At 52.9% G+C, this 24717-nt stretch overlaps 1 long non-coding RNA gene across 1 annotated transcript; it reads left to right on the top strand.

Moving 5' to 3' along the window:
- The first annotated feature begins 151 nt into the window (after positions 1–151).
- Positions 152–22904, top strand: LOC142821589 (uncharacterized). Its single transcript, XR_012898306.1, has 6 exons — positions 152–263; positions 12429–12500; positions 12801–12823; positions 13694–13753; positions 17968–18107; positions 18806–22904. It is a non-coding gene; the product is annotated as an uncharacterized LOC142821589 (long non-coding RNA).
- The last annotated feature ends 1813 nt before the right edge of the window (positions 22905–24717 follow it).

The raw sequence follows: 24717 nt of genomic DNA, 5'->3' as shown, positions 1-24717 counted from the left end.
CCCAAACATTCCTCTTATCAGTGTGAGCTTATCAGGGGGAAGGAAGGACAAGCCAGGGCAGGAAAAACTTTCTCTCTACTGGGCTTAGATGCTGGGTGTGGGCCAGGGAGGGAGGGGGATGGTGGCGGGGGGAGGGTTAGGTACAAACTGAGGGATCTGCAGTGGCCCCACACCGAGCTAGCTCATCAGAGGCGCCTCTATTCCCTTGGGCCAGACAGGAGAGCACCCTGTGCGTGTGTGTGTCCGGCTGCTGCATTCTCTCTGTGAGTAACTCTCCTTTCCTTCTCTGGGCCAGTAAATCATTGGTGATGGTGCCATAGACTGGCTGCTGGCGCTGGGTTTGCTTTCAGCCAGGAGGTGCCAGTGACTTGGGGCAAACACTCCTTTGGGACGGGCAGAAACCAGAGTGTTGTGGAGCTTGGGTAGGGAGCTGGTATCTGTCACTCAGTGTCCTGCTGGGGTGGGGGGAGGAGGGTTCCCTTGAATTTATTTCTCCCTATGTGTAGAATAAATGTTGTTGTGTGCACCAAGGCAGGTGCAGATGTGCACCACCCATAGAAACACAGGCTGCTGCCTGGGGTGGGGGGATGGGGGGAGGCTCTGCTAATCACCTGGGCAGCACCTGAATCTCTCCTGAGTGGCTGCTAAAGTGCTCAGCTTACAGGGAACATTGGTGGGGGGCCCATGAGCAACCCCAGCCCATGTCCACACCCCCGCCCAGGGCAGGTGGAGTCTGAGGCTCCCTACAACTGCCCCTGTGGTCCTTACCCCATTCACATTACAGTAAGAGCTGGCTGGGCAGTGGGGGGCATCCATGGACCCTCCATGTGCCCTGGGCAGGGGCTGCTAGGACCGGTCCATCAGCCAGGGGCAGCTTTTGAGCCCCCCCATCCCCAGGTGGATGGTCCTGTGATGGCCCCAGCTGCATTGGCATCTCAGGGCTTCTCCTCTCTGGGCAGGGCTCCAGCTTCTAGCCAGGGTGGGGCGGGGGCAGAGCGCAGGGGGAATGGGGAGGGGCAGGGGCGTCTGGGAAGAAGAGGCCAGGCCAGACCTGTCCACATTCAACACTGGGGGGGGCCCTTGGCCTCCTGTTCTGGGCCCCCCCCCAGGGGATGGGCAAAGGCAGAGGTTGCTCATTGTGACAGGAGTGTCCTGTATCCATGGCAACATTGCACCCCCTGACCTAGGGGCTAGCGACATGTGGGGTGGGGCAGGGATGGGCAACAGCAGGTGGGGCTGGTAATGTCTCAGCTCCCAGCCCTGGAGCAAAGGCTGGAGAGAGGCAGGAGGGGAAACTGACAGATGCACACACACCCCCATCCCCACCTGTACCCCTGGGCCAGTGAGTGGGGAGAGGGGCCCCTCTGGGGTGGGAATGTCCCAGCTCCCAGCGCACTGTCCAGGGGCTGCAGGGTGCAGTGACCAGCAGAATCAGCAAAGGGCAGGAGGCAGGTGTGATACCAGCTCCCAGTAGCAACCCCCACAGCAGGGAGTCCTGGGGGGCAGAGGAACTGGGGGGGGGGGGGGTCCTACAGCCCGGGGCAGGTTAATTGACTCCACAAGAACCCAGAGGAGCAGGAGACATCGCCCCGCAGCTCCATGGCCCGCAGGGGGGAGCAGCCGCGCAGCCAGGGACACGCGTGGGGCAAAGAGCCCAGGGATCGCAGGGCGCTAGGACCCAGGGGGCGTCGGGCGGAGCAGCGGGGACACAGGCGGGCGCCCTCGCTCCTCGCAGCCCCTCGGGGAGAAGGGGAGCCGGCCGGGGGAGGGCGGGTGCGAAGGGGGCGGGGCTGTGGGCCTTTGGGGCGCGGGGAATCGGGGCGGGGATAATTCTGGGGCTGGGTGCAGAGTTGGGGGGGGGGGCAGGCTGAGCAGCCGAGCCCGGAGCAGGGCGGGAGCCTGGGAAATGGGTGTGAAACGGGCCCAGACCCCTTTGGAAACTCCCCCGAACTGCCCCTTTCGCCGGGAGGGGGGGGGGGGCAGGAAAGTACCGCACCGCTCGCCCCATATCTCCCCCAGCCCGGAGCCTGCCCCCAGCCCCTGCCCCACACTCTGCACCCCCGGCCCCTCCCGCACCAGAGCTCCCAGAGCCCAGCCCCGATGTCCTGGCCCCGCCCCCCGCTGGGTGATCCCCCCCCCTTCCCGCCGCGCTGGCTGCGGCCTCTGCAAACGCCCCCCCGCGAGGGTCCGGCCCGGCCCGGCGGCTGCCCCAGGCCCCGCCCCGCGTGTAACAATGGGGGGCGGGGTTTCGTCACAGCCGGGCTGGGGAGGCCGCGCCACGGCCCGGGGGGCGGGGCCGGCGCGCGCTGCTGTTCGGCTCCCGCCAGTTGACATGCGGGGTCTCCCCCGCCCACGCGGCTTTCCTGGTCGGTCCGAGGGGCGGGGTTGGGGCTGCAGGGACCCGCGTGGGGCCCACGTGGGTGCCCGGGGGGGCCGGAGAGGCTGTTGCGGGTTTGCGCGCGGCTCCCTCTCCCCCAGCCCCACAGCTCTTGTGCGTTTCCCGGGGGGGCACCAGGGAGCCCGCACCAGTGGGGCTGTTCCTGTCCCCGCTGGGCCCCCTGCCCCCTCGCGTGGGAGCACACGCGCCTCGGGGAGCTCCTGTACGGGGCAGCGGGGCAGGGCAGCGGGGCAGGGCAGCGGGAGAGCGAGCCCCTCCCCCCCCCCATCAATCGAGAGTGACAGGAGCTCTGTCTACACTGGCCAGGGGTTTTCTTGTGCAAGAAGGGGCAGTGTAGACAGCTCCTGGCACAGGACCCTCTCCTGCAAAAATGGTGGCTCATTAGCTATGCAAATGAGGCTCAGGATAGTCCACCTTAGCCTCATTTGCATATGTCTATCACAAGAACAGTGTAGACCAGTGTTTCCCAATTTTATTTGGCTGAGGAACCCTTTTCAGAATTTCGAGGAACCCCTAGGCTTGTCAAGCAAAAAAAAAAAAACAAAAAACAAAAAACAGGAGGCAGGGGAGGAGAGAGGGACCCACCAATTCATGAAAATCACATTCCTTCCCCAAACCCCTCCCCGCCTCCCATCTCCCTTCTATGAGGCCTCATCTGCTCTGTTCCCCTCCTCTCCATCACTTGCTATCCCCAGCCCTTATACCTGTCTCAACCTAGTGAGAGTGAGGTGTGGGGTGGGAATGAGGGATTTGGGTGTGGGAAGGGGTGAGAAGTACAAGCTCTGGGAGGGAATTTGGATGCAGGAGAAGGGGCTGTTCACTCAGGGAGGGGGCTCTAGGCTGGGGAGTGTTGGGCTCAGGTGGAAGGTTGGGGTGCTAAGCAAGCCATGGGCTTGTGGATGTGGGGGTGCAGGAATTTGGGCTGGATATGTGAGGGACTCAGGGCAAGAAGGTTGTGAGTATGATGGGCTCAGGACACAGATTTGTGATGTGTGGATGGTGGAGGAATGTTATGGCAGAAGACTGAGGATGTGGCGATGCAGGAGTTCGGGGATGTAAGAGGCTCAGGATGGGGGTTCCAGTGTATGATAGGCTCAGATTTGGGGTCATGTGGTGCAGGAGTGTTATGATGCTGCAGTGAAATGGGGGTTTGGCCCCAATTGGGGGCTTGTTGGCCTGTCTTCATTTTTAAATAAAATATTATGTCAAACTCAAAAGGTTTTAGCATTGTCTTTATATATGAGAGGGGTGAGGAAACTGTTTTGAGTCAAAGGTCACTGACCCACAGAAAAGTCAGTTGGGGCCACACAAGTGAGATGCAAAAAATCAAAAAAAAAGCTCGTCCAAAACCCCCCAAGCCTCACTAATGTGGTCCCATATGTGCTGGTGGAGGTAGGGGACAGAGTGCTAGTGGGTGCTGGGGCTGGGCTGGGGCTGGGGAGAGGGTGCTGCTGGGTGGAAGGATGCTGGCTCAGGTGGCAGGGTGCTGGGGCAGGCAGGTGGCAGGGTGCTGGGGTCAGGGATATGGTCCTGCTGGGTACTAGGGTGACTGGCAGGGTGCTGGGACAAGGAACAGGGTGCTGCTGGGTGCTAGCATGGATGGCAGGGTGCCGGGGCCGGGGCTAGGGCCGGGGCAGTGCTGAGTCCTGGGGTGTGAGGCAAGGTGCTGGGGCCAGGGCGGTGCTAGGGTGGATGGCAGGGCTGCAAAGGAGCGGGATAGGGATGGGGTGCAGGATCTGGGAGGGAGCTGGGGGGTGGAAGGGGACAAGGTCTGGGCGGTAAGTAGGGTGCTGAGGCAGGCTGGATGTAGGTTGTCTGGCTACGAGGGAGGGTGCGAGGAGGGGACTTGGGTAGGAGTTGGACCTCCCTGATCTGGCACCCTCTAGACCTGACTGGTCCCAGATGAAGAATTTTTGGACCAGGGGAGGTCATTTCAGGGCTCCTGGTTCCCTCCCCCCCCCCCCGTTCCCCACTAGGCTTCTTTGCACCTCTATCCCCTGCAATGGAACTAAGCTGCCCACCCCTGCTGGTTCCCTGCACTTCCCCCAAAACCATCCCTCACAATCCAAGGGAGTGCAGCACCAGTTCCCTGCAGCCCCTCACAGCCCAGCTGAGCTGCCCATCTGTTCTGTATGCCCTCCCCCATCCCCCTCAGCCCAGCTGAGCCCTGCACTGGTTCCCTGCATGCCTCCCCCACAGCACAGCTGAGCCCCGTTTCCCTGCACCTCCTCCAAGCCCCACAAAACTGCTGAGCCAAGAGCCCATTCCTTGTCCCTCCCTCCCCTTGAGTCTAGCCCCAGTTCCCGGCACCTCCCTCCTCCTGCAGTCAAACTGAGCTCTGAGCTCCACACACACAAACACACACACACACACCCCACCCCATAGCCCAGCTCCCCAGACCTCCCCACTCTGCAACCCAGCTGAGCTCAGTTTCCCTGCACCTTCCCCCAAACCATGTAGACATGCTGAGCCAGCGCTGATTCCCTGCCCCTGCCTTCCTCCCTCCCCTTGGCTGTGTCTGCACTGGCACGATCTTGCGCCAAAGCGGCCGGTCTTGCGCAAAAATTTGCTGCCTGTCTACACTGGCCGTGTGTTCTTACGCAAGTACACTAACGTTCTCATGTATGAAATCAAGGCTTCTTCTGCAAGAACTATGATGCTCCCACTCAGGAATAAACCCTTTTGAGCAACTATTCTGGAGCAAGAGGCCAGTGTAGATAGGCAACATGAATTTCTTGAGCAGAAAGCCCTATGGCTAAAATGGCCATCTGCACTTTCTTGGGCAAGGAGTGTCCACACTGCCATAGATGCTCTTGTGCAAAAGCACAGCTCATACATGGAAGAGTGGATGTGTTCTTGCACAAGAAACAAGCAGTGTAGACATAGCCTAAGAGTTTCCTCACATGAGCAAAATGTATTTTGTGTTGTGCACCAGTATTGAGTTCATATGGCTTGTTTGGATGTGCCACCCAAGTTATTAATAAATATTTTTAAACCTCTACCTTTTCCCTCTGCTGTCATGTCAGCTCCCCTGGTGCCTGCTACCCCCCCGACTCCTCACCCTCCTCTGCTGTCCTGACTCCTGCTCTTCTCACTGCCCTCAGCCCTCCTGCAACCTGCCCCCCTCCACCAGCCCTTCTCTCTTCCTTGTGCCCACTTATCCAGTCGCCTCACTCTGATCATGTGAGCTACCCCTCCTCATCCCCTCTTCTAACACCTCCCTCTACAAACCTGCCCTGCGTCTCTCCTCTGATGGTGGTCCCTCCACTGCAGGTGTCTGCCCTTTTGCTTCACCCCCACAATCCCCTGGAACCTGCACGTTCCCTTACCCCTGCACCCTCCTGGTGCCTCCCCCTTCCCTCACTTCCCCTGCCCCCTTTGCTCCATTTTTTCCTGATGCCCACCCCTCACCACCCTCTGCCCCCATTTCCCTCATGCCCCTGTGCCCTCTCACATGACTTGCTCCATGCCCACCCCTTCTTTCAAGCCTTCTCCCAGCACCTCCCCTCACCCTTCTGGCCCCCAATGCCCTTACCCTCTCCCCTCCCAGCATCACCCTGTCCTCCTTCCCACTGACACCTCCCCTCCTGCCCTTTTCCTCATTGTCTGCACTTGGCCCCCTGCCGTTTCTCTCCACCCTTGTCCCTTTGGTGCCTTCCCCTTCCCCTCCACCTCCGCACAAGCACCTTCCTCTCCCAGCCCTTCCCCTTTCCCTCTGCACAAGTCCCTCCCACTCCCTCTCTTTCTCCCTCTCCCGTACCTTCTGCCTTCCACTTTGTGAGGCCGGAGTCTGCGCTCTGTCCCCAGACTCCGAACCCCCAACTCAGCCATGCGGCGCATCACAGCGCTCAGCAGGTTTAAAATCCCGGGCCGTGACATTATGTCCAGGCGCCTCCCCACCCGCTGGTTTGAGCGCACTGCACAGGGCAGCAGCAGCCAGCCAGGGGCAGCTCAGGGAAGGTTGTGCACGGCGGGGACGGTTCCGGGGACGGGGGAGATACACTCTGGGACCGGGCTGGAAGGACACGTGCGGGGGGGTCGGGACCCGCTCCAGCTCCAAATATTGCTGGAGCGTGAACACCACACAACTCGCCGCCAATGCCTCTGCTGGCTAGCTGGCTCTCTCTCTCTCTTTTTCAGAGGGGGCGGGGGAGCGCCTGCTCCTCGCGGAACCCCTCGTTGTGCTCCGCGGAATCCCAGGGTTCCGCGGAGCACCAATTGGAAAACACTGGTGTAGACATAGCCAAGGTGAATGACAGAGCACTAGAAAGCCTGTTGCCTGCCTATTGTACCCTGACAAAATCACTGAGGGTATGTCTACACTACAAAGTTAGTTCGAACTAACTTTCATAGGCACTTAATTCGAACTAGGTAATCCTCATTCCACGAGGATTAAGCCTAGTTTGAACTAGCTAGTTCGAATTAAGGGATGTGTAGCCCCTTAATTCGAACTAGTGGGAGGCTAGCCCTCCCCAGGTTTCCCTGGTGACCACTCTGGCCAACACCAGGGAAACTCTACTGCCCCCCTCCCGGCCCCGGACCCCTTAAAGGGGCACGGGCTGGCTACGGTGCCCATGCCAGGTGCAAGCCTGCCAGCACCCAGCCAGCAGACCCTGCACCTGGCACGGCTCGAGCCACCCACCCGATGCCCCCCAGCCCTCCCCCTCTTCCTGGGACCAGGCTGGCGGCTCCCGGGAGCTTGCCCAGGACCGCAAGAGGCGGGCACCCGGCCGGGCTAGTGCGGACATCGTGGACCTCGTCCACAACCTCCGCACTAGGCACAGGAAAGTGGCCGGCTTGGGCAGGAGAGCTGCCAGCCTGGCCACCCAGGAGCAGGTGTGCAAGAGAATCAAGGGGGTCCACTGAGACCCACGACCCTGAGCCCTGAGCTTACAATGACCGTACTAGGTCAGACCGAAGGTCCATCTAGCCCAGTAGCCTGTCTGCCGACAGTGACCAACCCTAGGGACCCTGGAGAGGATGGACCGAAGACAGTGACCAAGCCATTTGTCTCGTGCCATCCCTCTCCAGCCTTCCACAAACCTTGGGCAGGGACACCACTCCTACCCCCTGGCTAATAGCACTCCATGGACCCAACCTCCATGACTTGATCTCACTTCCCTTTAAACTCTGTTCCAGTTCTAGCCCTCACAGCCTCCTGCAGCAAGGAGTTCCACAGGTTGACTCTTTGCTTTGTGAAGAACAACTTTCTGTTACTAGTTTGAAGCCTGCTACCCATTCCTTTCCTTTGGTGTCCTCTAGTCCTTCTTTATGGGAACTAATGAAGAACTTTTCTGTATGCACCCTCTCCACCCCACTCATGCTTTTAGAGACCTCTATCCTATCCCCCCTCGGTCTCCTCTTTTCTAAGCTGAGAAGTCCCAGTCTCTTTAGCCTCTCTTCATATGGGACCTGTTCCAAACCTCTGATTATTTTAATTGCCCTCCCCTCTCCCACCTCCTTTTCCCAGTCTCCCCGAATTTTGTTCAATAAAGAGAGATTCTATTTTTGACCACACGTTTTCTTTATTTTGTACATCAGGAAGGGGGGCTAGGGAAGGGTAAGTGGAAGGAGGTGAGGGAGGAATGGGATACGAGCCCCCGATGGGGAGGACTGGGCTGGCTCTGTGGGCCTCTGGGGATGGAAGCTCTCCTGCAGCCCCCCAATTGCCCGTTCTCCCCAGATGGCAGCCTGCAGCAAGTGCAGCCGGTCTGATGGCCAAGTGCTGTGATGTGCCCAGTGTGGGCACTCAGGGCACTCCAAGCCAAGGCTGCTTTGCAAGCGGGGCACCCCTGAGAACTGTCTGTCCGGGATGGGGGTCGGGTCCCTTTAAGCACAGCCCTTGGCTAGCCTGAGACAGCATCTCCATGCTCTAAGTCCTCCTCTGATGCCCTGTCGGCATTGCTTCCGGCCATCCTTAAGCCCTGTTCAGGGTCCACTTAATGTGGACATGCTAGTTCGAATTAGCAAAACGCTAATTCGAACTAGTTTTTTAGTCTGGATGCGTTAGTTCGAATTAGCTTAGTTCGAATTAACTAATTCGAACTAAGTTTGTTCGAATTAGCGCTGTAGTGTAGACATACCCTATGAGAGGGCCTGATTCTGTGCTACAAATATATGAAGGAAAACCAGGTAGACTCAGCATCTGCGCACAATGGCAGACTCTAGTGTGTCGGGGGCATCGCCTGTCTCGCACAGGAAGCTACAGACAAGACTCTGTTCATTGCTCCCCTCCTCCACGTGCCCTTTGAAGAGGACCCAGCCCCAAATCCTCGTATCAGTGTGAGCTGTGGGGGAGGGAAGGACGAGCCAGAGTAGGAAGAACTTTCTCTCTCCCAGGCTTAGATGCTGAGAGTGGGGCAGGGAGGGAGGGGGATGGCGGAGGGGGGAGGGATAGGAACAAACTGAGGGATTTGCAGCTGGTTCTACAGGACACAGGGAGGTGCGTCTATTCCCTTGGGGCCAGGCAGGAGCGCTCTCTGGGCCAGTAAATCGTTGGTGACGGTGCCATAGGACTGGCTGCAGGCGCTGGGTTTGCTTTCAGCCCAGAGGTGCCAGTGACTTGGGGCAAACGCTCCTTTGGGATGGGCAGAAACCAGAGTGTTATGGAGTTTGGGGAGGGTCAGAAGTTATGAGGGCAGGGGAGGGGAGCTGTGAGGGGATGGGGACAGGGTGAGGGGAAGGGATGAGGGAGGCAGGTGTTTGGTTTGGGACTGGAAACCCCTGGTCCAACAGGCTCCTGGTGGCGCCAGGCAGCACCGCTGGCCGGGGTGTTGAACGTCTGGTTTGTGGCTCCGCGGGCTCCCTGCCAGCCCCTGCACAGCCCATGGGGCAGCCCCTGAGCTGACATGGCCAGCTCTTAGCATTGGGGTAGCTGGAGCGGGGGGCATGTGCTCCCCATTGGCTGGGCCAGGGCCAGGCAGGAACTGCTCCTGGGCAGTGTGGTGAGCAGGGCTGGCCCTTGTCCAGGCTCCCCGGGGAGGCACCTCCGGCCCCTCCTCTTCCACCCAGCTCCCCCAGAGCCTGGCTGGCACGGCTGCCCCACTGCTTGGCATGGTGCAGTCATGGGGCCAAGGGTAGGGGAGTCCTTGGGTGTGGGGATCAGATGGGAGTTGGAGGGGGGGAGGCCTCCTAATAGAAGAAAAGTGTTTTTTGCAGTTTACAGATAGATACAAAGACTCCCTGCGGTTTGATTGACAAGTTAATTGGGTTCCACAGTTTATAGCTAAGTGACCTTACCAAAGGCAGTTTTACAATAGAGATGAAGCAGTTTGACTTAAGAAGCTATAATAAAGTAACTAAACTTATAACATAGTACCAATTAAAGTGTACACATAAAGAAACACATTGCAGGTATAATTCTCACCCCTGCATTCCAGACTTGGCGTGGCCAGCGTCTTTCTCTCAATCCCTTGGGAGGAAGTAGGGCGAGGTTGGGTGTCCCACGGACCTCGGGAGACAATCAATACCTGCCAGTAGGTGTAGGTGATTGGAGCTCAAATGGGGTGGGCTACTAAACCCACTTTATACCCCTTGGGTCACGGAGGCTTCTTCCTGGTCTCAAGTGACCAATTTAGGAAAAATGGCTTGAACGCCAAGTTTCCCACGAAGGGTGCAAAGCATAATTCACACCTGGGAAAGTGCGGGCAATGAGCACCTCTGGTATGTGATGGGCGAAGATTCCTCTCCTGGGACACTGCAGGCATGTCAATTACTGGTACTAGCCTTCAGGGTGACAGGAGGCCTCCCAGTCGTCAGCTAGCCCATTTACTGTCTGGTTTCTGTTTATAGTAGAGTCAGGGACAGGCAGCACATCTGTGTTCTCAGGGCATCAAAGGCTGACTGCCTTTCTCTTGCTCTCGGGGGGGAGGGGGGAACAAGATGGGGATCATGTCTGGCTACAGCCCTCTGATCCCAGGAGAGGGGTTCCTAGGCTGAGCTCAGCACCTGTCTACTGCAGCATGAGTCACCAAGCTCCATGAGAACTGGGACTTAGGTCACACACTCTATGGGGGTCTCCCATTGGCTGTCTCCAGTTGCTCCCTGCTCGCACGCTGCCGTGTGTGGGGCCCATTCTGAGGGGGCGTCTCTCCCCTTTCCTTGCCCAGGGAGCCCTCAGGCCCAGCTCAGGCTGGGTGGGTCCCGGAACGTCCTGTGACTGGGCAGGTGCTGGTCAGTGAGGTGCCTGGCGATCAGTCTAAGGTCTTCAGGGCCGGTGAATGTGGCCCCCAGGCCTTTCCTCCCGGCTGCGCACAGGGGTTTATTTCCCATCTGCAGCCGCTGGGGAGCCCGGCGCCAGCGCGACTCCGGCTCAGACACAGCGAGGGGAAGGCAGGCGGGGACGTGACTGAAATAGGAGCAGCGGGCAGGGGGCTCATGTGTGGGGCCTGCACAGACACTTTGTGCTGCGGGGGTGTCTGTGGGGGAAGCCCTAGCAACGGGTCGGGTTGGTGTGAGGAGCAAGGGGAGATTTTCTGCCCAAGAGCCTGTGTTGGGAAGGGATTTGTTAGCCCGTCCAGCGCTGTGACAAAGCTCCCCGTGACAGTCGGTGTGCGTCACACGGCCATTCACCACAGATGTGCAGGGCCATTGTGATGCTGCCTCCTCCTCTCCCCTCCAGGTGCCAGCTCCTGCCCAGGACCCAGACCTCGCTGGACACTGGCACATGCCAGCCGGCAACCAGTTGGCTCCCTGGGGTGTCCATGTGGTTAAAACAGGCCTTGGACTGGCAGAGATGGGGGCAGAGGCAGGACTCTGCGAAATGCTGGGGGGTGTCTGCCGGTGCTGACCCCCTGGGACTGGCTGTGACTGTGGCGCTGGACAAGGGTTTGTTGTGACACCAGGAGCAGCCCAAGGCCAGGAGAGGGGCAGAGCCAAGTGAGAGACCCTGGTGTGTCCAGAGGGCGGGGGAGGGGGCATCTCCTGCCTGGCACAGGGAGCTCCAGACACCAGACAAGCTAGCCTGGAGCATAAGACTCTGTTGGCTGCTCCCCTCCTCCACCTGGCCTTGAAGAGGAGCTGGCCCCAAACCCTCTTATCAGTGTGAGCTCTGGGGGAGGGAAGGAGGAGCCAGGGCAGAAAGAACTGCCCTGTCAGTAACTCTCATTCCCTTCTCTGGGCCAGTAAATCATTTGTGACGGTGCCATAGGACTGGCTGCAGGCGCTGGGTTTGTTTTCAGCCAGTGACTTGGGGCAAACGCTCCTTTGGGATGGGCAGAAACCAGAGTGTTGTGGGGTTGGGGAGGGAGCAGGTCTCTGTCACTCAGGCTGTCCTGCTAGGGCAGGGGCAGGGTTTCCTCAAATTTGTTTTCATATATGTGTGGAATAAATATTGTTCTATGCACTAAGGCAGGTGAGATGTGCACCACTCAAACCCAGGCAGCTGGCTGTGGGGACTCTGCTAATCTACTGGGCAGCACCTGAATTGCTCCTGAATGGCTGCCCAAGCACTCAGCTTACAGGGAACATTGGTGAGGGGCCCATGAGCAGCCCCATCCCATGTCCCCACCCCCACCTAGGGCAGAGTAAGAGTCTGAGGCTCCCCCCAACTGCCCCAGTAAGAGCTGTCTGGGCAGTAGTAGCATCCATGGACCCTCCATCTGTTCTGGACAGAGCCTGGGGCAGCTTTTGAGCCCGCCCTCCCCCCGCTTCCAGGGGACTGGTTCTGTGATGGCGCCAGCTGCATTGGCACCCCAGGGCTTCTCCTCTCTGGGAAGGGCTAATAGGAAGCCTAATCCGAACTACCTAGTCCGTGCCATGTGTAGCCGCGGGCACAGAGTTCGGACTAGCCAGCATTTAAAAAATGGAGGCACCCGACAACATGCAAATGAAGCCCGGGATATTCAAATCCCGGGCTTAATTTGCAAGTTCGTATGACTACATTAACCACCCTAGTTCGAACTAGGCTGAGTTTCAGCAGCTGCGGCAGTTCCTGGAGGAACAAGAGCGACTCCTGCTGGCCCGGCTAGAGAAGCTAAATGAGCAGATTGGGAGGCTCCAGACTGACGCTGACGAGAAACTCTCCCCGCAGATTTCCCGTCTCAGTGAGCAGATCAGTGAGCTGGAGGGGAAGTGTCAGAAGCCAGCGAGTGAATTCCTGCAGGTGAGACTGAGGGAGAAACGTCCCAGCTCCCCACCCAGGGAAGGGAGGCTCCTGAATAACAAGTGCTGAAGTCCAGCCGTCAGATCTGGGTGTAACTCAGCGTGTGCATTGCTGCCATGCGAGTGACTGTTGTGCTTTCCAGAGTCACAGACACAGACCTATTAGAGATGGCAAAGCCCCATTCGCTCAGGGGAACCATGGCCCTGGGATCAGGGCAGGGCCTCTCTTCCCATGTTTGCAAAATCCCTTCCCTGTGTGTGTCCAGTGCAGCTGAGATTCTTTTCTGTCTCTTTTCTCTAGGACATCAGAAACAGCTTGAGCAGGTAGGTGGCTCGTGCTCCTGTCATACTGCACAGCGCAGGGAAATAGCTTGGAGCTGATGTTGGCACCACATCTCCCCAGGGCTCTACAGCCAGATGTTGGATAGAAATGTCTCTGACTCACTTAATTCTGAGGGTCTCGCCCTTGCACATCAGACTCTGGAATTCCCCATTCAGGGGCACAGTCTGACTTCAGATATTTCCTAGAGCTGTCACCTCCCTGGGGACTGGCTGCCTCAGGACTGTGGGGCTGGAATATGGGTCTGTCACAGCTGGGCACTGGGCACATTCAGCCCAGGGCAAGGAGTGAAGGACTGGCCATCAAGACTCAATAATAAAGGTATTAGAAACTATTGAATCTGGCCTCTGAAGCCAACCTTCCCCTGCCTCAATTCCCACATGGAGAATGACGGCCCCATCATGCTGCTCTTCTTAGAGACACTGAGCAAACAGATCCAACTGCTTGCAAATAGAGCCAGGGGTTTGCAAACTCTGAGTCTCCCCTTGGTGTCAAGGGATCAAAATAGGTAAAGTTAATGTCATAACAACGTGTTCCCCCAGCGCAGCTCTAGGTTATGATGAGAGGTGGTAAGTTACAGAAAAACCACGTGGGAGAGATGAGGAGGGAAAAGTAAATCTCACTTTCAGTTTGTGTCTCCTGGGGCGGGGATGAGGCTGCAGAGATGTTGGTTCCATTGCTGCGAGGTGCCCAAGCGAGAGAGGACACGGAAGGTTTCAGACCTTTTCATACTAAACAGTTGCGTGTGTCTCTGTCTGGTCTCTGATACAAGTGAAATGAAGAGTTCAGTGTGGGGACAATATTATAAAGAGGAGAGCCTGGAATCTCACCTCCCTTATCTCTTCCCCCTCCAGACACTCTGCCCTCGGCACTGGAGAAAGCAAGAGGAAAATCCCTGGGAGCTTTCAGACAGGGTGAGTTTGCAGGTGGAGATTCTTTAAATGAGAAAATTCCAGTAAACACATCTTCATGGGATTGTCATTGAAGTTACCAACCAAACCCAGCGACCACGGTGCACACAGCCCTAAATCTCACCCACTGATCAGTGAGGAGACCCAGGGGCACTGCATGGGGACCTGCAGACACTTTGAGAATCACTGATCTATGTGCTGTGATGCTAAAGGGGTGAAGTTAAAGCACAAAACGGACAGCTCCTTCAGGCTCAGATTTCACTGCTCAGTCAGTTTCAATATGGGGTTGGTTTCAAACAATAAATAGGCTGAAAGGCTGAGGGTATGTCTACACTACCCTCCTAGTTCGAACTAGGAGGGTAATGTATGCATACCGCACTTGCTAATGAAGCCCGGGATTTGAATTTCCCGGGCTTCATTAGCATAAGCGGGGAGCCGCCATTTTTAAATCCCCGCTGCTTCGAACCCCGTGTAGCGCGGCTACACGGGGCTCGAACTAGGTAGTTCGGACTAGGGTGCCTATTCCGAACTACCGGTACTCCTCGTTTCACGAGGAGTAACGGTAGTTCGGAATAGGACCCTAGTCCGAACTACCTAGTTCGAGCCCCGTGTAGCCGCGCTACACGGGGTTCGAAGCAGCGGGGATTTAAAAATGGCGGCTCCCCGCTTATGCTAATGAAGCCCGGGAAATTCAAATCCCGGGCTTCATTAGCAAGTGCGGTATGCATACATTACCCCGCTAGTTCGAACTAGCGGGGTAGTGTAGACATACCCTGAGAGCTGATTGGCTTCCATGGTATCAGTTTGTTCATGGCGAGAAACTGCTGGATCCCCAAGGGCTCTTCGGTCTAGTGCAGGCCTGGGTAAAATACAGCCCATGGGCCGTATCTAGCTCTCCAGGCCATCGGATCTGGCCCACTGATGCTTGGAGACCCATGGGCTTCTTCCGTGCTTGCCATTTCCCACCTGCAAGCCACTAAAAGCGAAGGTGAGCCTGGAGGTGAAGTGGGAAGGCTACCGGCACTGCTTCCACCCCTAGGACAATCTCATTGGCTGGTTTATGGCTGGAAAGGAAGCACCGTGCCCCCTCCCCTCCGGCTCATAGTTATTCACACACCCACATGGCCCCGCAGCCTGTGCGAGGGTTGGGCAGGCTCTCTATCTGCCTCAGAGAGGTGCTTGGCTGCTGTTCGGGAGTCACTCAGGTAAGTCTCCTGGCTAAAGCCTGCCTCTGGCACCCCAACCTCTCTCTTCCCCTCCTAATTATCTACCCCCCCCCCGCCCCCACTTCACATACCCAAACTCTTTATTCTCTTCCTGCATTCAAGTATGCAAAAAGCTCTTCATGGTTAGAAACCCTCAGCCCCTTATTTGTTCACTCAGCCACTTCTCTAAACTAACTTTTCTTTAAATATCTCATGAGTAGTTGGCTAATCCAGTGCTCCAAATCACACCTGTCTCCTTCACCCAAACTCCTTCCCAGACCCCTCTTTCCCTCCTGCATTCCAAACCGTCACCCAAAATTCCCTTCTTCCAGTGTCCATCTCATTCGCTGTATTTCCTGCTTAATGTCTTGGAAGAGTGCAACTCTCAACCACTTTCCAAAATCTTGGAGTTCTCCCCTCTCCTCCCCCGCCTCAAAATGAATTGCTCACCCCTGGTCTAGTGGATATAGTTCAGTGAGAGCCAATAATGAAAGCTGCAGCCGGAGAATTTCAGGCTAGAGCGGAGGCACAAATATTTGATGGGTAAGAGGATTCACTAATGAAACAAATGAGCAATGAAGTGATGGGTTCTCCGTCTCTTGATGTCTTCATATCAACACTGGGTAACTTTCTAGAAAAGATGCTGTGGGGAAACAGAGCTTTGTGCCTGGGTACCTGAGCTAAGTGTAATGGCTTGTGCCACAGAGGGGACAGACTGCATGACTAAGGATAGCTTCTGACGCCATGAATTCATGAATTTTAAGGCCTTATCCTGCAAACACTCAGCACACGTGTTTAATAATATGCATCTGAATACGCATATTAACTTCACTTCCTCACTGTTGTGCAGAGAGTTTATAAAGTCTGTCAGATGAGAGAACCAAAGTTTGGGCTGCAAATCAATGCATGAAGACTAAGGATTATAAATACTGCAGCCCAAATTCAATTAAACCTATCTCCATGTTCAGGTAGATGAATATGTGGCTTGTTAGCAGAAACATTAGGTGCTGAGAACTGAATCCCATTGTTGCAGGCAAGGTAATGTAACTGAAGCCAGATATTGAGAAAAATAAATATGGCTTTCCGATCTAACTCATGTGTGGTGTTTATGGAATATCTAGACTCAGCGTTTGCCCAAAACTGCAGAGTCCAGCATGTGTGTCACCAGCAACAGAGCCTGGGCAGAACTGGGGCGTAGAAGGGATTAAAGCCCTTTTTGAAATGTCTCCAATTCCCCTTCTCCCCCTGTGTCAGCCGATGGTCAGGGCAGTGTGTGTGTGTGTGTGTGTGTGTGTGTTACACCCGAGTCTTCAACTGCTGGGAAACAAGGCCCCGTCACAGTGGGCAGTCTAGGGGAGACTGACAGGTGCCCTGAGGAGTTTAACGTCCTTGTCTTAGTCTGCTAGGATCGGGATCCCTTCGACGAGGGCAGCCAACAGGCTGACAGACGCCCCAGATTTTATAGAAAGATCTTATTACATCTCAGATTTTAACTGCTAGGATACAGGATCCCTTCGCAGTGGGCAGCCTAGGGAAGACTGAGAGATGCCCCTACAGATCTGTCCTCTGGAAGTGACACAATCCAAATGCCCCAGCTCTTCCTATATCTGTCCCTTATGACCGGCTGAAGTTCTTTTAAATTGTGCTTGGTTCTATTACAGCAACTGTGGGAGTCAGGTTACAGCTTAAGCAGTTATAGGTTTATTAAAGAAGCTTATAAATCATATGGTTACAATGGCTATTGCTCTATTTCTTAACTGCTAGCAAATACAGATTTTATGGTTACACAGGAAGAAGGAAGATAGAAAATACAAATAATGGTACCAAGTGACAGCTTAATCATTAAAGAGCTCTATTCTATGCAGGCACTAAAACAAAAGGACACATACAGGTACAATTTTTACCCCCTTCTGCATCACTCGGTCCCAGCGTGTCAGGCCAGGATCAGTCCCTCAATTCCTCGGAAAGACGAAATATGAGGTGGGCATCCCCGTGGACTTCGGGAGGTCAATCACCTAACCCGACCAGCAGATAGATGGTAGATTGACGCTCAAAGTGGGTGTGCTGTTGGACCCATCTTTATACCCATGGGGTCACGTATTTCTCTTTCTTATCTGTGATGCCAGATGGTGCTGGTCCGTCTTTGTGACACCAGTTCTTATAAGAGAGTTGTGAACTAAATTTCCACTTTAAGAGAGAGAACTAAATTGGGAGAACTGGGCATTCTTTTCTCAGTGGGAGATTCCTCTCCCAGGGACAACTGTGTGATATCATATCAATATAGCTGTCAGCCAGAGCAGTTCTCACAGCCTCGAGGTCAGCTTATTGCCTTAATCGTTCTTTCTCATACCTATGTTTTCAGCTTCTCCAGGGTCAGATGAGCTGGCATATCCTGGCCTCGCATCAAGGCTTCAAAGGCTATGCTGATTTTATTGCTTCTCTCTGCCCTGCATTCTCCAGGCACCTCAGAGGGGCAAACAAGATGGATGTGACGGGGGGGCCTGTCTGGCTACATTCCACCCCCTGATACAACACACCAGTCCAAGGAATGCAAGATGGTGGTGTGCCAGCACCGCTTGCCCACCTTAGAGGAATCTAAAAGTACCCAATGTCCTGATTAGAGGGCTTGGGGTCGAGGAATTGGCTGGGATCTTTTCCCAGTGCTGTATATCGAATGTACGCAGAGGAAATGGCTGCATTAACCAAGCATCTTACAACACACAATATTATACAAAAGGCAATTACTACAATCAAAATAATCAAAACAGTGGTTATGATAGAATATAGGAAAGGTGTTAAGGAGAGTCCCAGCTGTTGGGCTAAGCAACTTAGCCATGAGATTTCTCCATCTTTAGTTACAGCATGTAACACTTTAACTGCATCTTTTATGGCAGACACATCCTGTTCAATCTGCCCTGAATGATTTACATAGAAACAGCAAGACTGATTAATTACAGCACAGACTCCTCCTTGTTGAGCCAAAATTGCATCTAATGCTATCCTGTTTTGCAGGGCAAAGCAGGCCACTGATTGGATCTGCTAGTTGAGCAGGCCTAGGGCATCTGCAGTATGGTTGAAAGCTATTTCTAGTTGCCCTGACACATTTACTATGGCTTGTTCAAGTTCTGCTACACCAAGGAAGAAATGCACAGGTAAATCGATGAAAACCTATGGGTCGTTTCGCAAGAGGGTTAATAGTAAATTTCCTCTTGGATCGATGCAGGAAGCTTCTAAGGTTTGTAATACCTGGAGCTGCAATGTGTGGGTGTACCGTTAATCCTCCACGCACAGCATGTCCTAGGGAACACCGTCCTGTCCAGCCCACTGGCAGGTATTTCTAAGCCTTTACCCCACAGATGAAAAATAGTCCAGGTTCTTTGTTAAGGATAGGGGAATATGGTCCCTTATACCACCCCCTTCCCATGGGCTTTTCTTTAGGGGCATGGTACACAGCACAATAGCTGCTATTAATGATGGAGCACTGGAGAGTGAACAGCAGATCCTGTAGGATCTGATCTGGTCGAAAAAGGTCTGCCCTAGCACACTGGCCAGGTAGCAGGCTATTGTTATATACCAGTGTGGGGTTGTAGATGTGTCTGGTGCTGGGAACTATGAAGAGAGAATTGTTGTACCAGGGCGCTGCTCTCTGGATACTGACTAAAGTTTAAGGAGACAATAGAGGCATTACTAATGCCAAACAAAGGTCTGTGACCAAGGGAGACATTGATAATATTCCCCCAGCAATTTAATGTCTCCTGGTGAGTATAATTATTTTGGTGTGAGTAAATTTTGGTATGGAAATGATTAAAGCCCTTTTTGAAATGTCTCCGATTCTCCTTCTCCCCGACAGGCTGCAGAACACCCATGTCTGACTCCAGCTCAGCCCCTGGCCTGCAGAGCCAGGGACAGGAAATGGCCGTGGCAGAGCCGGTGAGCTTCAAGGAGGTGGCTGTGTATTTCTCTGAGGAGTAATGGGCTCTGCTGGACCCAGGCCAGAGAGCCCTCTACAGGGATGAGATGCAGGAGAATTACGAGGCTGTGAGCTGGCTGGGTGAGGATTCCTGTCCCCTTGGTTAAGAGAAGCTGGGTGGGTTCTGGAGCAGTTGGGTTGGGTTTGGTTCAGAGTCCTTCATTACCCGAACCCCCAGTATCAGCAGTATCTGCCCCAGTAATCCTGGCTCCTGTGTGAGAGGAGGTTTAGTGACATAATAGTGGTCCTTCTCTTCCCACAGCCAAGATCTCATTGTGGTTCCCACCATCTTGCTCATGTTGTGCCTTCGCCGGAGTGTCAGTGGAAGGGCCCAGGCAGGAACGGTAGGGACTAGAGTTGTGAGGCTTGGTGCAGCTGCTCTTAGCATCTGCAGGGTCCCTTTGTGCTATTGGGCTGAGCTCCTGGAAGGAAGGCGCCAACTCAGAGTCCTTCCCTGCCTCTGGTAGATTCTGTGCAAGCCAGAGAGGCACCAAATGGCAGGCCTGATTGGCCACAAGAGGAGGGCTGCTGTTGCTGGCAGAGTAGAACCAAGGCTGCAGAAGGGGAGCTGAGCTGCAGGAGCATCCACAAGCAGCAGAGAAGCAGCCCATCCTGTCTCCACCTTGGCTGTCCACAGGAACAGGCCGGCATTGCCCTGGCTGTCTGTAGGACTGACCACTATTGTGGGCAGCTGACAGGGCCCACCATGGCACTGTCAGTCAGGCTCAGGAGTGCAGACTACAGGCAGGGCTTGAAGTGGCCAGCCAGGGATTCATTTTCCTGATCAGACAATTTCTCTGCCTCCTTCTGGCTCAAGTAGAGCATCTAAGCCCAAGAGCAGGGCAAGTCCATCCCCCAGCCAAGAGCTTTGTGGCTCTAGACCTCTGCTGGATCCTTTCCCTCTCAGCCCTAGAGACCTGACATGTGTCAGCTCAAATATGAGTCCTGGCTAGAGGCGTCTGTCAGTCCTGAAAGTCTTAGAGCTCTCCCCTTATGAGCAGTGTGTTCCTGTCCTGCCATAGTATGGAACAGGCCCTAAGGGGGTATGTCTACACTACCCCCCTAGTTCGAACTAGGGGGGGTAATGTAGTCATTCGGAGTTGCAAATGAAGCCTGGGATTTGAATTTCCCGGGCTTCATTTGCATGATGCTGGCTGGCGCCATTTTTAAATGCCGGCTAGTTCGGACTGCGTGCTGCGCGCCTACACGCGGCATGGACTAGCTAGTTCGGATTAGGCTTCCTTTTCCGAACTAGCTGTACATTAGGAAGCCTAATCCGAACTAGCTAGTCCATGCCGCGTGTAGGCGCGCGGCACGCAATCCGAACTCGTCTCGAATGTCATACAAGTCTCGAATGGTATGAGTTCTCAGTGGTGACTCACCCCATTTACCCCTCCCTGTCTCTGGCTACATCCCATTAGCGGGGGATCAGGATCACCTTGGCAACAGAAATCATGGGATGATGCCTGGGTAGTGATGGGTCAGGATCACCTCAATGACAGAAATCATGGGATGATGCCTGGACAGTGCAGACTTCCCCACTAGTGTACCTGTGTTTCCCTGTGTAAATGAGGTAATAGGTACTGGTCAGTCAAAGGAGATTCTCGTTCCCCCTTAAAGGGACTCCAGCATACTATATGTATGTACATTGCTCTCCTAAAACTTGCCAGTTTCTGGATAAGTGGGATGTGTACACATAAAATGATTCATCTAGACAATTTCTGGTGAAAGGTACTTTTAATATAGGTAAAATAGTGCACTTGAAGGGTGCCTTGGAATCCAGAGGATCTAAGATAGCAATTGAAAAAGGCATCCCATTGAACCTGGGGTATGAGGAGGTGTCCAAAAGGAAATGTGAATCTCAAATTAGGAGTCTAAAAGACTCGCAAAAAACAAAAAAAAATTTTAAAATATTAAATTACATTTAAAACAAATCAAGAAAAATTGGCTATTCCTTAAAATCCAATCTACAGTGGTATAAGAAAATGTCCAAGCGCTTAAATAAATCCCGGGTAAGGAGTCTAAAGGACTCCCCCCAAAAATGAAAAAGTCAATTGAAATCTTTTAAAACAATCAAATTTAAACATTTGGCCACAGACACTTTGTTAAATCTACTAAAAAAAAGATAAATTCTATTAACACTTAACTGGGTAACTGCAAAAAAGAATGGAATGTATACATTGTACATTTATAAAAGCTGCACCCTTAAAGGTTAAATTTGCTCTCTAAGAAAACAAATCATACACTTTTGGCTTGCTTTCAGATCCAAGGTTGTATGAATAACAAACTGCCTGTTTATTTCAGAAGAATGTGTGGCCCGCTGTAACATTGTATATGATTCTTTTCCAGAAAAAAGAATCTTTTTGATTGCTGGAATAGTAACTAGCAAATGCCTTGTTTTTAAAAAAAGAGTTTCTAGCAGTAAATTCTCTCATCACAATAATTTGAAGCTTCACACGTTAAAAACCCTAATCAGCAGTACAAGAGAGAAACTAAAACATGCCACCTTTAACTTAATAATTGAACAATAAAGTAATCCACTCAAACCCTTTAAAACTGGTGTGCAAAACAGAAGCATACCATTGAGTAACAACAGGCTAATCAAAATTAGCAAAGACATCTGTAAAGTATTCTAAAATATAATGTGCCACCCCCATGGTGGTAGAAATATTATCTTTGTCTTTCAGAACATCAAAGCGCGCTGGTACCAGGTTAAAAAACAAGCAACAACCATGGTTCTTTGTCATGACATAATGTTGTTTTTGTGGTGTTTTGTGTTGTTTTAATGTTTTGCAAATGTGTATAGAATATTGTTTTTAAATAAAAAATATTTTAAGTAAAGCAAAACTGTAACATTAAACAAAACAAATTTAATAATTGGGCCCAATCAATTGGCAACTCAAAATTTAGTAAAAAATAATAGTGTAAAAATTGTTTAAGCTAAAAGAATGTAACAATGTCTCCACTGCTCCTGCTACTCTTACGGAGCTGAAGGAAAACAACAAAATTTGCACTGTGAAAAGGAATATTGAAAGTGGGGTACCAATCCCTTCCTCTGGATTTGCTTTGCTTAAATTGCCATACCAAAGAAATATTTAGCTTTTGCAACTTGCACACTAATTATAAAAGTGGTTTATCCAGAGATGACAAAGAATCTCTAAGTAACACAACATGGGCAAGTGAGACATCAAAATATTTAAATACAATGAGGAAACTAGTAACCCCACCACTGCAATAATGGCCACTTGCCCTGCTATTCATTGGTGCTGGACACCTTAAAAAGCTTTAAAAATCATTAAATTAAATGATCTTTTGCTCACCTTTCTTACCTTTAAAGCTTGTAAATAAGATTCCCTTGTTCTCTTGACTGCACTAACTCTCACCTGTATTTTAGTTAAAGGACTGTCTGCCGATATTTATACTGACTCCCAATATGCCTTTGGTGTTGTCCATAATTGTAGACAGTTGTCAAAGCAACGTGGCTTCCTTAACTTCTCTGGTTTCCCCATCTACAATAGCTGTTATGTAAATGTACTTCTTTGTGCTTTCCTTTACCCTCCTCCTTGTCTATTGTCAAGTGTCAAGCACACTTGGCCCCTTCTGACGAAGTTACCTATAAAAATGCCTTTGCTGATCAATCAGCAAAGAATGCGGCCCTTTCTGGCCCTCGGACTCCTAAACATGTTCTTGTCTGCCCTTCTGTAGCCCAGCCAATGTAGGCGTCCCTCACTGACCTGGCTGGGCTATGAGGCAAGGCACCTGAGACTGAAAAAGCAGACTGGCTGCGGCGGGGCTTCTTGTTGCACCCCGACTTGCTCCGGCCACCTGGTTGTGCCTTAAACCCTCCTGCTCTACTTTGCTCGTGTGCCCCACTCGGTGGCCTACACAAGCACAGGGGGGATGACTGCAGCGGTGCAGCAGGATTGGTTCGCCCCACATTTCCCTGCTGTGGCGGCACAGTACTGCAATACTTGCTCTATCTGGGTACGTCTAGACTACATGCCTCTGTCGCCAGAGGCATGTAGATTAGGCTACCCGACAGAGTAAAATGAAGCGGCGATTTAAATAATCGCCGCTTCATTTAAATTTACATGGCTGCCGCGCTGAGCCGACAAACAGCTGATCAGCTGTTTGTCGGCTCACCGCGATAGTCTGGACGCTCCCCTGCCGACATCAAAGGGAGCTGTCGACAACCCAGGTATGCCTCCTGGGATGAGGCATACCTGGGTTGTCGACAGCTCCCTTTGATGTCGGCAGGGGAGCGTCCAGACTATCGTGCTGAGCCGACAAACAGCTGATCAGCTGTTTGTCGGCTCAGCGCGGCAGCCATGTAAATTTAAATGAAGCGGCGATTATTTAAATCGCCGCTTCATTTTACTCTGTCGGGTAGCCTAATCTACCTGCCTCTGGCGACAGAGGCATGTAGTCTAGACGTACCCTCTTCTGTTTAGCTCATAACATTGGACAAAGGGTAAAAACTAAAATTGCAGCACCCTCCCCCCCCCCGCTATGGGGACCCTTTGTGAATTTACAAATGGATTTTGTACAAATGCCTACATCTTGTGGATATGAGTACCTTCTTGTAATCATTAATATGTTTTCGGGATGGGTAGAAGCTTATCATTATAAACATGCTGATGCTACTATGGTTGCCAAGAAACTCCTCAGAGAAGTAATCCCCCGGTTCGGAGTGCCTCTTTCTTTAGACAGTAACCGGGGAACTCATTTCACAGGACAAGTAGTTCAAAAGGTATGTGCTGCTCTAGGAATCCAACAGCATTGACACTGTGCGTACCATCCACAGTCCAGTGGAGCGGTAGAAAGAAAAAACTCTGACCTAAAGAGCAAATTAGCTAAAATCTGTGAGAACTCTGACCTTAATTGGCCAGATGCATTACCTTTGGCCTTAATGTATATCAGGGTACAGGGAATAGGAAACATGGGTTATCTCCCCACAAAATTTTAACCAAGAAAGCCCTTCTTGTACCTGCATCGGAGCCATGTCATCCTTTAGAGCCTGGAGACTGGGTCTACATCAAGTCACACCAGCGGAAAAATGCCCTCCAACCTCACTGGAAAGGGTCTTACCAAGTCCCACTCACACTGCTGTAAAATGTGAAGGACTCCAGAGCTGGGTACATGCATTGCACTGCAAAAAGGTACCTCCTCCAGCTGATCTACATCAGTTCTCAGCTACTGCACCTCCAGTTGCAGCAGAATCAGTTACACATTCTACAGAAAGAGTCTCCACGATATAACTTACGATCACGAAGGAAAAAGGACTTAATAATCCCCATGATTGAATTGTTTGGTACAAGATTTGTCATTTTCATGATTCTGGGAGTTATAGGAGTTTGTTATTGGATATATATATATTCCATGAGTAGGGCCAGGTAGGGAGGCAGGGCTTCAGAGTCTCAATGCAGGGATGAGACGATTGTGTAGGGAAGAGGGGTTTGGATTTATTAGGAACTGGAGACACTTTTGGGAGAGGGGGAGCCTATACAGGAAGGATGGGCTCCATCTAAACCAGGGTGGAACCAGACTGCTGGCATTAAACATTAAAAAGGCCGTAGAGCAGTTTTTAAACTAAGAGATGGGGGAAAGCCGATTGGTGCGGAGATGCATGTAAATCGGATGGTGACTTCTCTTAGAGGAGAATCCATTGATAGAGATTCTCTAAGCTGTAGTCAGAAAGAAAGGAGGGGAGAGGACAAACCATGGGCCAGAGTAGACAAACAACCACATACAAAGGAATCCAATGCATCAGGGAAGGGCAGACAAATAAGCAG

Source organism: Pelodiscus sinensis, chromosome 31 (assembly GCF_049634645.1).
Source record: "Pelodiscus sinensis isolate JC-2024 chromosome 31, ASM4963464v1, whole genome shotgun sequence".
Classification (NCBI taxonomy): Eukaryota; Metazoa; Chordata; order Testudines; family Trionychidae; genus Pelodiscus; species Pelodiscus sinensis.
This window is presented reverse-complemented; position numbering and strand designations above follow the sequence as displayed.